Source organism: Hyla sarda, chromosome 4, assembly GCF_029499605.1.
Source record: "Hyla sarda isolate aHylSar1 chromosome 4, aHylSar1.hap1, whole genome shotgun sequence".
NCBI classification, from domain to species: domain Eukaryota; kingdom Metazoa; phylum Chordata; class Amphibia; order Anura; family Hylidae; genus Hyla; species Hyla sarda.
In genome coordinates, this window is record NC_079192.1 from 394,959,368 (window position 1) to 394,976,951 (window position 17,584).

Genomic DNA, 17,584 nt, shown 5'->3' on the forward strand with positions numbered 1-17,584 from the left:
TCGCAGTGACCCCTTTCACCCGGTGGACGCCGCGCTTCCAGGTTAATTGTCTCACTATAGTGTTAAGTTACTCTCATTTACGATACCTTAAATAAATGAATAAAAAGCTGGGCTTTAGGTGGGAAGGACATACTGTTCAGTTTGTCACCCTGGAATAACCCTTGTAGGGTCCAACATGAAAGTATAAAGAAAAATTAAAAAGTGATAGTTATTTTGCTTAATAAAATTTTCCCCTTTCCAGCTCACCAGGAGGGGGCGGCAAAGAGCATAAAAGAAAGCTCCTTCCTGGAACAAGAGAATATAAAGTCTCAGCTCCACCCTAGGACAGTGGTTCTCAACCTTTTTTTGCCTGAGTACCCTTGACAGCCCATTCCCAAAAAGTTGTACCCCCTATTAGAGACATTTTGTAATGATTATAGTATAATTCATATGCTTTAATTTCCTCTATAACAGGCCCCCTGTTCCTCTCCCTATCTCTCCAGTCTCCTGATTTACAGGTGACGTCTTCTCTAACCGGAGTTGCTTACATTTCTTCACTATCCGGCCTAGACCGCCCTTAAAGGGGTACTCCGGTGTAAAACTTTTTTTTTGTATTTTTTTTTTTATGAACTGGTGCCAGAAAGTTAAACTGATTTGTAAATTACTTCTATTTAAAAATCTTAATCCTTCCAGTACTTATAAGCAGCTGTATGCTACAGAGGAAATTATTTGCTTTTTGAATTTCTTTTTTGTCTTGTCCACAGTGCTCTCTGCTGACATCTCTGTCCATGTCAGGGACTGTACTGAGCAGCATGGGTTTGCTATGGGGATTTTCTCCTGCCCTGGACAGTTCCTGATACGAGCATCAGGTGTCAGCAGAGAGCACTGTGAACAAGACAAAAAAGACATTCAAAAAGAAAAGAATTTCCTCTGTAGCATACAGCTGCTAAAAAGTACTAGAAGGACAAATATTTACATTTACAAATCTGTTTAACTTTCTGGTACCAGTTGATTTAAAAACTAAATGTTTTCCACCGGAGTACCCCTTTAAGATTTCTCCCATACAAGACTTCTCCACAGAACCAGCCAAACAAACATTTTAGGCTCCTTTCTGCAGTACAATACCCACCTATTTACAAGCTTCCCATGTTTATTGTCACACACAGTAATAGTACCCGCATTGCGTCCCCATAAAGTAGTTAGGCCCCCTCTGTGCCCCCAAATATACGGTAGCTGTAGGCCCCCAAACTTCCCCTATATATAATTGTAGGCCACCATACTGTCCCGCTTTGGTGCTCCACTGCTCCTCTGGTCTGGGGACCTATTGCTATGGATAATAGCAGTAGCTCCCCGGTCTATGGGGGCAGTGGAACAACAAAGCTGATGGTAGTTACTGCCCACAGTGGCCCAGTGCCCGCGCTTCCCCTTTGCTGTCCTCCAGCTCCGCTCCTCGGTGCAGTGACATCAGCCTGCCATTTCTTTCAAAGTGGTCCAGAACAGTAACCAGTGGCTGTGGCTGCCATTTTTACTGAAGTACCCCCTGGAGAACTACTAAGCACCCCTGGGGGTACTTGTACCACAGGTTGAGAACCAATGCCCTTAGGATATTAAAGGGGTACTCCGCCCCTAGACATCTTATCCCCTATCCAAAGATGTCTAGGGGCGGAGTACCCCTTTAACGCCGGGTGCAGCAGGGAGATCGCGGGGGTCCCCAGCGATCTCCCTGCTGCACCCGGCATTCGTTTAGAGCGTCGGGTGCAGCGTCGGAGGCTCGTGACGCCACTGCCACGCCCCACTTGTGACATCACGGCCACGCCCCCTCAATGCAAGTCTATGGGAGGGGGCGTCATGCCCCCTCCCATAGACTTGCATTGCGGGGGCGTGGCCATGACATCACGAGTGGGGCGCGACGTCACGAGCCTCCGCCCCGCATCGCCAGTCATCCAGCGAACTTCGCTCCTTGCGCCGGATGTCTGGGGTGCCGCAGCTGAGATCGTGGGGGTCCCCAGCGGCGGGACCCCCGCGATCAGACATCTTTGGATAGGGGATAAGATGTCTAGGGGCGGAGTACCCCTTTAAGGGCCCCTTTAAGGGAGTTTAGTTTTTTGGTTTTTTTACTCAACTGAGCAACTAAAGGGCATATAATTCGTATAATTCTTTAGCAATTTTATTTTAGGGTTTTTTTTTTGAATTTTTATATTACTGAGCTTATATAGTCTATAACCCACGGGCCCTTTAAAAAATAAAAATAAAATAAAAATCCGCCAAAAAATTCACTGTCAGTAATCGGATGTTTTTGTTCCAATGTTTTTAAAATATCCCCAAGACCTTCCACTGGCTCCGGGACATCAGCTTTCAACCTGTTTGGTCAATGCTATTTCTATTCCAACTTTACACTCCAAATGTCAGGGTCATACATCAAATGGTTAGAATGGTACGTGAGCCCCCCCCCCCCCCCCCCCTATAAACGAAGTTCACATATTGCGGAATTTTTTTATTTTTTATTTCTTTTTTTATACTTCGCAACGACAAATTGTCCAACCAAGACATCAGCTCCAACAGCCAGAAGATCTTGTATGAGTGAAGGCTGAATATACATTTCATGACTGTTGTAGCAATTCTAGAAATGTTTCGAATAAAATTGCTTCTTAAAGGGGTACTCCCGTGGAAAACCTTTTTTTTATTAAATCAAGTGGTGCCAGAAAGTTAAGCAGATTTGTAAATCACGTCTATTAAAAAATCTTAATCCTTCCAGTACTTTTTAGGGGCTGTATTCTAAAGAGAAAGCCAAAAAAGAAATGCATTTCCTCTGATGTCATGACCACAGTGCTCTCTGCTGACCTCTGCTGTCCATTTTAATAACAGGAGAAAATCCCCATAGCAAACATATGCTGCTCTGGACAGTTCCTAAAATGGACAGCAGAGGTCAGCAGAGAGCACTGTGGTCATGATATCAGAGGAAATTAGTTTCTTTTTTGGATTTCTCTTTAGTATACAGCCCCTAAAAAGTACTGGAAGGATTAAGATTTTTTAATAGAAGTGATTTATAAATCTGTTTAACTTTCTGGCACCAGTTGGTTTAAGAAAAAAGTTTTCCACGGGAGTACCCCTTTTTAAACAAAATTATGGATTAAAAAACATATACTATTGCCACATTCATGAATTATTAAGATATAAATACTTTTTCTATGTTGGCAGTGGAGCAATTGAGGGGGTGTTTTAATGCCACTAGGCCACCAGGGATCGTAAGGGTTCACACTGGGCGGATTTATTTGCGGGTTTCCTGCTGTGTATTTGAAAGGGGGCGGGCTCTTCTTGGCTGTCCGCGGCAGATTTTCTGCGGCGGAATTTACGCTGCAAAAAATCTGCCTTAAGCCCCAGTGAAGTCAGTAGGGTCTGCGGCGGAAATTCGCCCGCGGAAAATCTGCTGCGGACAGCCGAGAAGAGCCCGTCCCCTTTCAAATACGCAGCGGGAAACCCGCAAATAAATCCGCCCGTGTGAACGTCCCCTAACACTCTTTGTCCTACTTGATCACCAGGTCAAGGTTCAAAACCAAACTTCTATATCTAGGAATCTACACACAAAAGATCCACTGCACTGGAAGTGAGGTACACAGTTTTATCTAACTGACTGTAAAATACAAGAGATATCGAAACTCGCGGTTGCTATTGTGCTATAAGCCCCAGCAAATTGTGCAATCAAGGTGCCATTTGCTTCAGGATCTACCACTAGCCCACCAGGGATCAGGACATAGTTTGTGTTACTAAGCCATCAGCCATTGAATAACTATTTGTACCACAATGTCTGATAAGGATGAAAATATTCCTTTCACTAGCCCACCAGGGACCAGAACACTGTTGGCATTACTAGGCCATTGAATTCATACCACTAGTACGATTAGGATCAGAACATGTGTTTTACTACCGCCCCAGGGACCAGGAAAGTGTTTTACAAAACCAGGAGCCATCAGAATCATAACATTGTACCACTAGCCATCCAGGGATCAGGATACTATTTGTTTAACTAGACCATTAGTCACTGGCTAACTATCTGTATGTCTATGTTTTATAAGAATCAGAATATTTGTTTCACTACCCCACCAGAGTTTGGGGAACTGTTTGTCTTACTAGTCTATCAGCAATTGAATAACTATTTCTACCACTAGCCCACCAGGGACCAGGTCACTGTTTGTATTTCTAGACCACTGAAATTGTATCACTAATCTAATAAGGATCAGAACATTTGTTTCAGTAGCCTACCAGGGAACAGGACACTGTATTAATAGACCAGCAGCCATTAAAGGGGTACTCCTCTGCTCAGCGTTTGGAACAAACTGTTCTGAATGCTGCAGCCGGCGCCGGGAGCTTGTGACGTCAATGCAAGTCTATGGGAGGGGGCGTGACGTCATGATGCGGAGGGGTTATGAAGTGACAAGCTCCCGGCGCCGGCTCCAGCGTTTGGAACAGTTCGTTCCGAACGCTGAGCAGCGGAGTACCCCTTTAACCACCAGGAATAAGAACTGCATTTTTCTGCTACATCCACAGGCTTTGGGATAAATCTGTTAAAACTGGGAAATTATGGAATAGCTACATAGGTATATACAGGTTTCTACACTGCCTCCAGGAGCCAAGCAATAGAGCACTGACATCACTATATTCAAATGTACAGATACAGTGAAAAATACCACATTATGAACCACTAGATCACCCGGGATCAGACCACTAGATCACCAGGGATAATGGACTAATTATAATAGTGGATGATAGACTGCTGATAGATAGAAAGATAGATAGATATGAGATAGATAAACAGATAGATATGAGAGATAGATAGATATATAGATAGATAGATAGATAGATAGATAGATATGAGATAGATAGATAGATAGATATGAGATAGATAGATAGATAGATATGAGATAGATAGATAGATAGATAGATATGAGATAGATAAACAGATAGATATGAGAGATAGATAGATATGAGATAGATAGATAGATAGATATGAGATAGATAGATATGAGAAAGATAGATAGATAGATATGAGATAGATAGATAGATAGATAGATATGAGATAGATGATAGATGATAGATATGAGATAGATAGATAGATAGATAGATAGATAGATAGATACAGTAAATAGATACATATGAGATAGATATGAGAGAGATAGATAGATGGATAGATAGATATGAGATAGATAGAGATACAGTAAATAGCTAGATATTAGATAGATAGATAGATAGATAGATAGATAGGAGATAGATATGAGATAGACAGATAGATATGAGATAGATATAAGATAGATAGATATGAGATAGATAGATAAATATGAGATAGATATTAGATAGATAGATAGATAGATAGATATGAGATAGATAGGAAATAGGTAGGTAGATAGATAGATAGATACAGTAAATACTAGTTAGCGTAAAATAAGTTCCTTGTACCAAGTAAGGACAGCAGGTTCTAGGTAGCGGTGTGGGACATTACGACATCTCCATTTTGTTCTGTCACTTGAAAGCAGTGCAGTGACATAGTGCGGTGAGTTCTTCTAGGTAACACTGATACCCATCCATTTCAGGGCCTGTCCGGTACGTAAGTCAATACATGGCTGCCATACATCAGACTCATTACTCTCTGTCTCGGATTACACCTAAATCCATTTTACCTTGGTGACGGAGCTTCAGAAGACGAAGCCCTAGACCGAGCTGTAAGACATAACTTCTGACTATATAAGAGAATGTTATGTGGATGCAGGAAGCTCTCTGGATTATAACAGTGCTGAACATTAGAAATATCTACTCCGCTCACTGGTAAAGACCTAGAATGTACAGATCCACCAGGCCATACTCTTTTTCAGAAGTCAGGTAATAACCAATAGAGCCCTTATTACAGCTTCCATGTGGGTTATCAGTTTCTTTCCAAAGACCCTGAATGGCAAACCCAACTTGAAGCAAAAATGTCTTCTTCTTGAGGGAGTGGTTCCCTACTTTCAAAAATGTCTACTTATTAAAAGGTTTCCTGGGCAATAAGCTTATCACAAAGCACCTCCATACTGCCATCAGCTGTAATCTGTGAGGAAACCTCACAATAAGTGTTCAATTTCCCTGCAGCTCCCCCGCAGGGGAAATAAGGTAATACACAGTGTCCATTCAAATCAATGGATTAGTAGGACAGGTCTCCTCTGGCCAAGAGTTGAGGATCCCGCCGTCATTCACTGGACATCTCCAAGAATATGAGATATGGGTAGATGAAATAAGGTGTTCTCCTTTAAATAAAGGTACAGTGACCCCCCCGACCTACGATGGCCCCGACATACGATCATTTCAAGATACGACGGCCTCTCAGAGGCCATCGCGTGTTGAAGGCAGCATCAACATACGATGCTTTGTATGTCGGGGCCATCGCATAAACGGCTATCCGGCAGCGCAGACTGCTTCAGCTGCCACCGGATAGTCGTTTACGGTGCCCCGTGTGGTCCGCTGACGATCACTTACCTGTCCTCGGGACTCCGGCGCGTCCTCTTCGGGATCCCCTGCATCGTCGGCGCGCTCCATTGTCGTCATCAAGTCGCTGCGCACGCCGTCCCGTCATCCAATAGGAGCGGCGTGCGTAACAACGTGATGGCGGCGACGGAGAGCGAGGATGCCGGGGAAGCAGAGGCCTTGCCGGAGCGTCAGGGACACCCCGGGGATGCGGTGACAGCGATGGAAGGCGACAATCAAGGGCAGCGGTGACGGACCGGAGCGGCGGGGACAGGTGAGTACAACTTCCTATACCAGTGGTCTTCAACCTGCGGACCTCCAGATGTTGCAAAACTACAACTCCCAGCAGTGGTCTTCAACCTGCGGACCTCCAGATGTTGCAAAACTACAACTCCCAGCATGCCCGGACAGCCGTTGGCTGTCCGGGCATGCCGGGTGTTGTAGTTTTGCAACATCTGGAGGTCTGCAGGTTGTAGACCACTGTCCTATACTTTACATGGTTTCAACAAACGATGGTCCGTTTGGAACGGATTACCATCATATGTTGAGGGACCACTGTATTCTTCTATCCCTCTGGATATAACTCACTAGTAAGCACACTCTTCTCCATCGCTTTGTTCTTTCTACACACTGGTGGGTTCCTCAGTAGCTTCTGTCTTTGCTATTAATAATGTTCCGTTCCGCTGTTTTTCTGTAACACACATTCTGTCACTTCTGATGGTTACGCAGCCCCTTTGGCTGTAAATCAGAGCTTTCCAGATCACTTATTAGGAAAGAGCATTGCCAAAGACCATGGAATGTGCGACTGCTATAGTGCAGTGAGTTAAAGGGGTATTCCAGGAATATATATATATATACAAAGGCTGCCTGCGTGCAGCTGAAACGTTGCCTTGATGTTTGAATTGGAATAAAGCCACATTCACTTTTCATCTTATTGGAGTGCTACAGTCTTCTCCTTTCTATATATATATATATATATATATATATATATATATATATATATATACTGGCTCCAGAAAGTTAAACAGATTTGTAAATTACTTCTATTAAAAAATTTTTAATCCTTCCAATAATTATCAGCTGCTGAAGTTGAGTTGTTCTTTTCTGTCTGACAACAGTGCTCTCTGCTGACATCTCTGCTTGTCTTGGGAACTGCACAGAGTAGAAGAGGTTTGCTATGGGGATTTGCTTCTACTCTGGACAGTTCCCGAGACAGGTGTCATCAGAGAGCACTTAGACAGAAAAGAACAACTCAACTTCAGCAGCTCATAAGTACTGAAAGGATTACGATTTTTTTTAATAGAAGTAATTTACAAATCTGTTAAATTTTCTGGAGCAGTTTTTTTTCTGTTAACCCCTTTAATTCGTACTATACCATCTATACAAGCTTCTTCTGCTTTTTGTAGAATCACGGTCAACTATGATTGTCCAGGGGCTCTATCCATGTTCGATATCCCTCTATATACCCTGTGTACACTACTTACTGGAAATCAGCGCAGTTACTGGAACTGACTTCCAAATCTGTTGGATTACAGTGTTGAGCGCAAATATTCGAAATGCAAATTTTTACTGCACTTTACGGCACTTCGCGAATTTCGCAAATATTTAGTATATATTGATACATATTCGGAATGACAAATATTCGTTTTTCTTGTTGTTGTTGCGAATATATGCAAATATATATATGTGAATATTCACGAATATCGGCACTTCCAGTCAGGGGACACTGATCCCCCTCCCTTCTTTTAGGTGAGAGATATAATCGCCCATGTGCAGTATGCGAATTTCATTCGAATTTTTGCATGAAAAAAAAAAACGAACATAGCGAATTTGCAAATTTCGTGAACATAGGATGAATATTCGTCCATATATTTGCAAAATATCGTGAATTCAAATATGGCCCCTGCCGCTCATCACTGTAAAGGAGGGGCAAATGGGGAAATTGCCGCTTGATCTTGACCATGTAGAGGCCTCCACCAAGGTTTTGGAAGGATCAAGTCACCAAGTCAACTGCGGGACCACAGACCCTTCATATGCTTCCTGTGTTTGGTTCCTCCACCAAGGTTTTGGAAAGATCAAGTCACCAAGTCAACTGCAGGACCATAGACCCTTCATATGCTTCCTGTGTTTGGTTCCTCCACCAAGGTTTTGGAAGGATCAAGTCACCAAGTCAACTGCGGGACCACAGACCCTTCATATGCTTCCTGTGTTTGGTTCCTCAACCAAGGTTTCCAAGAGTATATACTCCTGATAAAATGCTTAGTATGTAGAATGGACTTTGCCCCAACTTTGGTAATCATCACCATGGTAGGTGGTGAATTAAGTTGCCTTCTTAGGCCTTGTTGAGCTCTCATTATACATCATTGTATAGTATATATATATTATATATATATATATGGTATGCCTGGACTTCATATTCAACTTGACAGGTCCCCATTAAAGTGTATTCCGGCCGAAGACATCTTATCCCCTATCCAAAGGACCCCCCACCATCTCCATGCAGCACCCGCATTCTATGTGGGGCTGCTGCTCCAGTCTCAGAAACCTCTGTGCTTCCGGGACTGGAGATGTCATATGATGCCACGCCCCCATTGTGATGTCACATCACGCCCCCCTCCATTCATGTCTATGGAAGGGGCGTGATGGCAGTATATGCGCACTTTTATCTGAACACTCCATGAAGATCTGGGAAGTTCAACTACAAATCTGTGCCAGTACTAGGGACTACTTTTCCAAGGAAACACGATCGATGGCCTATCCTCAGGACAAACTATCAATAGCCTATGAGTAGGGTGCCGATCAGATCTTGGTGGTCTTCCCCATGGATCTGTTAAAAACAATTTTCCGTTGTGGCTTTACTACCAGGTTGACTAACCTACCCGATGAAGTTCTTCTGCTGTATTTACAGTGAAAACTTCATATTGTCCATATTGGCCATTAAAGTTGTTCAAACCAGCCATACATGACCAATGACACCGGGCAAAGGAGAAAAGATCTTTCTGGGAATATTCTGAATATTCTCTCCCAAACGATCGCCTGAAATTTCCCAAAGCGGCCAACTTCTTTTCGAATGTTATTGGTCAAGTACAACTGATTTGTTTTTTAAATTTCACAGCTTTAGTTGCAGTCAACTACTTTCATCAACCTTAAAGGGGTACTTCGCTGCTCAGTGTTTGGAACAAACTGTTCTGAATGCTGGAGCAGGCGCCGGGAGCGCGTGATGTCATGGCCCCTCCCCCTCATGGTGCAGAGGAGATACTAGGTCGCTACGGCAAGAGTCTTTCTGGTTGGAAAGAGTGGCAGCTGGCCTGGCAGGCCAGAATGCCCGATGCCAAGCACCAGGAATACAGCCAGGAGAACAGCGCAGCACTGCAGAGTACAAAGTAGCAGAGCTGAATAGGTGTTATAGCTAAGCTGCGTCTGTAGAACAGCAGAGTTGAGAAGCTCAGATGCAGCCAGGTGGTGCAGGCTTTATGAGAGCACAGCCATAGAAGACAGTCCGGGTGTTACGCCGAGCGCTCCGGGTCCCCGCTCCTCCCCGGAGCGCTCGCTACACTCTCGCTACTGCAGCGCTCCGGTCAGATCCACTGACCCGGTGCGCTGCGATACCGCCTCCAGCCGGGATGCGATTCGCGATGCGGGTGGCGCCCGCTCGCGATGCGCACCCCGGCTCCCGTACCTGACTCGCTCTCCGTCGGTCCTGTCCCGGCGCGCGCGGCCCCGCTCCCTAGGGCACGCGCGCGCCGGGTCTCTGCGATTTAAAGGGCCACTGCGCCGCTGATTGGCGCAAGTGGTTCTAATTAGTGTGTTCACCTGTGCACTCCCTATGTATACCTCACTTCCCCTGCACTCCCTCGCCGGATCTTGTTGCCATTGTGCCAGTGAAAGCGTTTCCTTGTGTGTTCCTAGCCTGTGTTCCAGACCTCCTGCCGTTGCCCCTGACTACGATCCTTGCTGCCTGCCCCGACCTTCTGCTACGTCCGACCTTGCTTCTGTCTACTCCCTTGTACCGCGCCTATCTTCAGCAGTCAGAGAGGTTGAGCCGTTGCTAGTGGATACGACCTGGTCACTACCGCCGCAGCAAGACCATCCCGCTTTGCGGCGGTCTCTGGTGAAAACCAGTAGTGACTTAGAACCGGTCCACTAGCACGGTCCACGCCAATCCCTCTCTGGCACAGAGGATCCACCTCCTGCCAGCCGGCATCGTGACAGTAGATCCGGCCATGGATCCCGCTGAAGTCCCTCTGCCAGTTGTCGCCGACCTCACCACGGTGGTCGCCCAGCAGTCACAACAGATAGCGCAACAAGGCCAACAGCTGTCTCAACTGACCGTGATGCTACAGCAGCTACTACCACAGCTTCAGCAATCATCTCCTCCGCCAGCTCCTGCACCTCCTCCGCAGCGAGTGGCCGCTTCAGGCCTACGACTATCCTTGCCGGATAAATTTGATGGGGACTCTAAATTTTGCCGTGGCTTTCTTTCTCAATGTTCCCTGCACTTGGAGATGATGTCGGACCAGTTTCCTACTGAAAGGTCTAAGGTGGCTTTCGTAGTCAGCCTTCTGTCTGGAAAAGCTCTGTCATGGGCCACACCGCTCTGGGACCGCAATGACCCCGTCACTGCCTCTGTACACTCCTTCTTCTCGGAAATTCGAAGTGTCTTTGAGGAACCTGCCCGAGCCTCTTCTGCTGAGACTGCCCTGTTGAACCTGGTCCAGGGTAATTCTTCCGTTGGCGAGTACGCCGTACAATTCCGTACTCTTGCTTCTGAACTATCCTGGAATAATGAGGCCCTCTGCGCGACCTTTAAAAAAGGCCTATCCAGCAACATTAAAGATGTTCTGGCCGCACGAGAAATCCCTGCTAACCTACATGAACTCATTCATCTAGCCACTCGCATTGACATGCGTTTTTCCGAAAGGCGTCAGGAGCTCCGCCAGGATATGGACTTTGTTCGCACGAGGCGTTTTTTCTCCCCGGCTCCTCTCTCCTCTGGTCCCCTGCAATCCGTTCCTGTGCCTCCCGCCGTGGAGGCTATGCAGGTCGACCGGTCTCGCCTGACACCTCAAGAGAGGACACGACGCCGCATGGAGAATCTCTGCCTGTACTGTGCCGGTACCGAACACTTCCTGAAGGATTGTCCTATCCGTCCTCCCCGCCTGGAAAGACGTACGCTGACTCCGCACAAGGGTGAGACAGTCCTTGATGTCAACTCTGCTTCTCCACGTCTTACTGTGCGGATATCTGCCTCTACCTTCTCCTTCTCTACTATGGCCTTCTTGGATTCCGGATCTGCAGGAAATTTTATTTTGGCCTCTCTCATCAACAGGTTCAACATCCCGGTGACCAGTCTCGCCAGACCCCTCTACATCAATTGTGTTAACAATGAAAGATTGGACTGTACCATACGTTTCCGCACGGAGCCCCTCCTAATGTGCATCGGACCTCATCTCGAGAAAATTGAGTTTTTGGTCCTCCCCAATTGCACTTCCGAAATTCTCCTCGGACTACCCTGGCTTCAACACCATTCCCCAACCCTGGATTGGTCCACTGGGGAGATCAAGAGTTGGGGTTCCTCTTGTTTCAAGGACTGCCTTAAACCGGTTCCCAGTTCTCCTTGCCGTGACCCTGTGGTTCCCCCTGTAACCGGTCTCCCTAAGGCCTATATGGACTTTGCGGATGTTTTTTGCAAAAAACAAGCTGAGACTCTACCTCCTCACAGGCCTTATGACTGTCCTATTGACCTCCTCCCGGGCACTACTCCACCCCGGGGCAGAATTTATCCTCTCTCTGCCCCAGAGACTCTTGCTATGTCTGAGTACATCCAGGAAAATTTAAAAAAGGGCTTTATCCGCAAATCCTCCTCTCCTGCCGGAGCTGGATTTTTCTTTGTGTCCAAAAAAGATGGCTCCCTACGTCCTTGCATTGACTACCGCGGTCTTAATAAAATCACGGTAAAGAACCGCTACCCCCTACCTCTCATCTCTGAACTCTTTGATCGCCTCCAAGGTGCCCACATCTTTACCAAACTGGACTTAAGAGGTGCTTATAATCTCATCCGCATCAGAGAGGGGGATGAATGGAAAACGGCATTTAACACTAGAGATGGACACTTTGAGTATCTGGTCATGCCCTTTGGCCTGTGCAACGCCCCTGCCGTCTTCCAAGACTTTGTTAATGAAATTTTTCGTGATCTCTTATATTCCTGTGTTGTTGTGTATCTGGACGATATCCTGATTTTTTCTGCCAACCTAGAAGAACACCGCCAGCATGTCCGCATGGTTCTTCAGAGACTTCGTGACAATCAACTTTATGCCAAAATGGAGAAATGTCTGTTTGAATGTCAATCTCTTCCTTTCCTAGGATACTTGGTCTCTGGCCAGGGACTACAAATGGATCCAGACAAACTCTCTGCCGTCTTAGATTGGCCACGCCCCTCCGGACTCCGTGCTATCCAACGTTTTTTGGGGTTCGCCAATTATTACAGACAATTTATTCCACATTTTTCTACCATTGTGGCTCCTATCGTGGCTTTAACCAAAAAGAATGCCAATCCTAAGTCATGGCCTCCTCAAGCGGAAGACGCCTTTAAACAGCTCAAGTCTGCCTTTTCTTCGGCTCCCGTGCTCTCCAGACCTGATCCATCTAAACCCTTCCTATTGGAGGTTGATGCCTCCTCAGTAGGAGCTGGAGCGGTCCTTCTACAAAAAAATTCTTCCGGGCATGCTGTTACTTGTGGTTTTTTTTCTAGGACCTACTCTCCGGCGGAGAGGAACTACTCCATCGGGGATCGAGAGCTACTAGCCATTAAATTAGCACTTGAGGAATGGAGGCATCTGCTGGAGGGATCAAGATTTCCAGTTATTATTTACACCGATCACAAGAACCTCTCCTATCTCCAGTCTGCCCAACGGCTGAATCCTCGCCAGGCCAGGTGGTCTCTGTTCTTTGCCCGATTTAATTTTGAAATTCACTTTCGGCCTGCCGATAAGAACATTAGGGCCGATGCTCTCTCTCGTTCCTCGGATGCCTCGGAAGTAGAGCTCTCTCCGCAACACATCATTCCTCCTGACTGCCTGATCTCCACTTCTCCAGCCTCCATCAGGCAAACTCCTCCAGGGAAGACCTTCGTCTCTCCACGCCAACGCCTCGGAATCCTCAAATGGGGTCACTCCTCCCATCTCGCAGGTCATGCGGGCATCAAGAAATCCGTGCAACTCATCTCTCGTTTCTATTGGTGGCCGACTCTGGAGACGGATGTTGTGGATTTTGTGCGAGCCTGCACTGTCTGTGCCCGGGATAAGACTCCTCGCCAGAAGCCCGCTGGTCTTCTTCATCCTCTGCCTGTCCCCGAACAGCCTTGGTCTCTGATTGGTATGGACTTTATTACAGACTTACCCCCATCCCGTGGCAACACTGTTGTTTGGGTGGTCGTTGATCGATTCTCCAAGATGGCACATTTCATCCCTCTTCCTGGTCTCCCTTCAGTGCCTCAGTTGGCAAAACAATTTTTTGTACACATTTTTCGTCTTCACGGGTTGCCCACGCAGATCGTCTCGGACAGAGGCGTCCAATTCGTGTCAAAATTCTGGAGGGCTCTCTGTAAACAACTCAAGATTAAATTAAACTTTTCTTCTGCCTATCATCCTCAATCCAATGGGCAAGTAGAAAGAATTAACCAGGTCCTGGGTGATTATTTACGGCATTTTGTTTCCTCCCGCCAGGATGACTGGGCAGATCTTCTACCATGGGCCGAATTCTCGTATAACTTCAGAGTCTCTGAATCTTCCTCCAAATCCCCATTTTTCGTGGTGTACGGCCGTCACCCTCTTCCCCCCCTCCCTACTCCCTTGCCCTCTGGTTTGCCCGCTGTGGATGAAATATCTCGTGATCTTTCCACCATATGGAAAGAGACCCAAAATTCTCTCTTACAGGCTTCATCACGCATGAAGAAGTTTGCTGATAAGAAAAGAAGAGCTCCCCCCATTTTTTCTCCTGGAGACAAGGTATGGCTCTCCGCTAAATATGTCCGCTTCCGTGTCCCTAGCTACAAATTGGGACCACGCTATCTTGGTCCTTTCAAAATTTTGTGCCAGATTAATCCTGTCTCTTACAAACTTCTTCTTCCTCCTTCTCTTCGTATTCCTAATGCCTTTCACGTTTCTCTTCTTAAACCACTCATCATCAACCGTTTCTCTCCCAAACTTGTTTCTCCCACTCCTGTTTCCGGCTCCTCGGACATCTTCTCCGTAAAGGAGATACTGGCCTCCAAGAAGGTCAGAGGGAAAACTTTTTTTTTGGTCGATTGGGAGGGTTGTGGTCCTGAAGAGAGATCCTGGGAACCTGAGGACAATATCCTAGACAAAAGTCTGCTCCTCAGGTTCTCAGGCTCCAAGAAGAGGGGGAGACCCAAGGGGGGGGGTACTGTTACGCCGAGCGCTCCGGGTCCCCGCTCCTCCCCGGAGCGCTCGCTACACTCTCGCTACTGCAGCGCTCCGGTCAGATCCACTGACCCGGTGCGCTGCGATACCGCCTCCAGCCGGGATGCGATTCGCGATGCGGGTGGCGCCCGCTCGCGATGCGCACCCCGGCTCCCGTACCTGACTCGCTCTCCGTCGGTCCTGTCCCGGCGCGCGCGGCCCCGCTCCCTAGGGCACGCGCGCGCCGGGTCTCTGCGATTTAAAGGGCCACTGCGCCGCTGATTGGCGCAAGTGGTTCTAATTAGTGTGTTCACCTGTGCACTCCCTATGTATACCTCACTTCCCCTGCACTCCCTCGCCGGATCTTGTTGCCATTGTGCCAGTGAAAGCGTTTCCTTGTGTGTTCCTAGCCTGTGTTCCAGACCTCCTGCCGTTGCCCCTGACTACGATCCTTGCTGCCTGCCCCGACCTTCTGCTACGTCCGACCTTGCTTCTGTCTACTCCCTTGTACCGCGCCTATCTTCAGCAGTCAGAGAGGTTGAGCCGTTGCTAGTGGATACGACCTGGTCACTACCGCCGCAGCAAGACCATCCCGCTTTGCGGCGGTCTCTGGTGAAAACCAGTAGTGACTTAGAACCGGTCCACTAGCACGGTCCACGCCAATCCCTCTCTGGCACAGAGGATCCACCTCCTGCCAGCCGGCATCGTGACACCGGGTCATACGCTGGAGAATAAATAAGGCACCGAGGGATCAGACAGAAGCAGAGTCAGGAAACAGGCTTGGGTCAAGCACAGGAATGCAATATAGGAACAGCAGCAGAAACATTCGCTAGTACTCAAACTACACTATTGCTCAAGTACAAGAGGATGGGTGGAGCAGAATTATATAGGTGGCGTCTGGTAGGGATCAGCGGAGGAAAGGAAACAGGAATATGCACTGGCTCTAAAAGGGACAGACCGTGCACGCACAACCCCTATAGGGGGGCGCCAGGAACAGCTACCGAGGCCCTCTTCTCCGCTCTGGGCCCTGCCCCGGCCTAGTGACGTTGCCTTGACGACGACACACAGGGACTTCCGTGCGCGTCACTAGGCCGGGGCCGGGCTCGGAGCGGAGGAGAGGGCCTCTCGGTGAAAATGGATAGCCCGGAACGACTAAACCTCCCCACCGGACGGTCCCTGCAGCATAGATGGCCTGGACCAGCTCACCCTTCCCATCGAGGGGAGGTGAGTAGAAAACTAAAGGGGAGGGGGGGTGGGTCTGGATGATGATGAAGACCGCAGTGGTCTTCAACCTGCAGACCTCCAGAGGTTACAGAACTGCAACTCCCAGCATGCCCGGAGGCTGTCCGGGCATGCTGGGAGTTGTAGTTTTGCAACATCTGGAGGTCCGCAGGTTGAAGACCACTGATGAAGGGATTGAACAGGCGGTGATGATGAAGGGGGGGGGATGATGACGGGGTGATTGTGATTATGAAGGGGGTGAAAATGGGGGTGTTAATGATGGGGGTCTGGATGATGACAGGGGGGGATGATGTATTTCCCACCCTAGGCTTATAGTCGAGTCAATACCTTTTCCTGGATTTTTGGGGTGAATTTAGAGGCCTCGGCTTATATTCGGGTCGGCTTATACTTGAGTATATACGGTAGTCCAGTTTTGAGGAAAAGATCAGCAGAGATTAATGTTTTTCTGGTCACTATTGGTTCCTCGAACTGTCAAAGTCCCTTCCATCTACATATACATAACACATACGAGTCTACGGTTCTCATTGGAAAGAACTTTTTTTTGCTTTGAGAGGGTCAGTGCACTCAAAATAGAATGAATATCTATTGGTAGATTCCATATAGTTAATATAGGAATGTTTGTGTTGTCCTCGTGCCAAGAACATTATAGCCCCGACCTCCTGTTTACAGCAGAACCACGTTGGGAACACGTTTGATGTATTGGCCGGTGGCATTTATCATTGGACCGAATTAAACTTCCACCCAAAGTGACAGAATTTCATATAAGCCTCTTCAATTGGGATCCTAAGTCTTCATTCACAAGATGAATGTATATATAGCGTGTGTTGTGCAAACAAGACGGGGCTGCTAGGCATAAAGACAGGGGGAATAGGGGTAGAGGTATTTTTAACCCTCCATGAATAACATAATAAATTGACTGTGACAGCACATTCCCATTGAAAGGGCACCTAGAGGACTTCAAGGCTTGTCCATAACTTTGGAGAGAGTATATAGACATTTTGTCAGGGCCGGGGCCTCAGTCGTATTGTGTTACAAGAGGCTGCTGGAGTCTGTGGGAAAACTTTTTTGGAAGAATGGGACAGCTTTCCAGTTTTCATGAACTTTCCGGAACTTTACTGTAATGATGGCCTCATTTAGTAACATGGCCAGGTCCCATAAGGGAAATTCTTTGCCAGATGTTGTAACTAACCCCCATTGTGGCAATAGACAAATACGGACATCAGTCCATGACATTCTGTGACCATTACTGGAGGATAGAAAGATGTAGATGACGGGTCGGAGATACAATGTGGGCAAAGAACACTAGATAAACGAAACCATTCTCTGTCACCGGATGTTCTCTTCATTGTTGACAACAATGACATTGTGTGACACAGAATCCTATTTTATGACATAGATTTAGTTTGTTTTCAGTTGAAATTACAAACGTGACTTGGTGTCTGTGGTGAACGTCC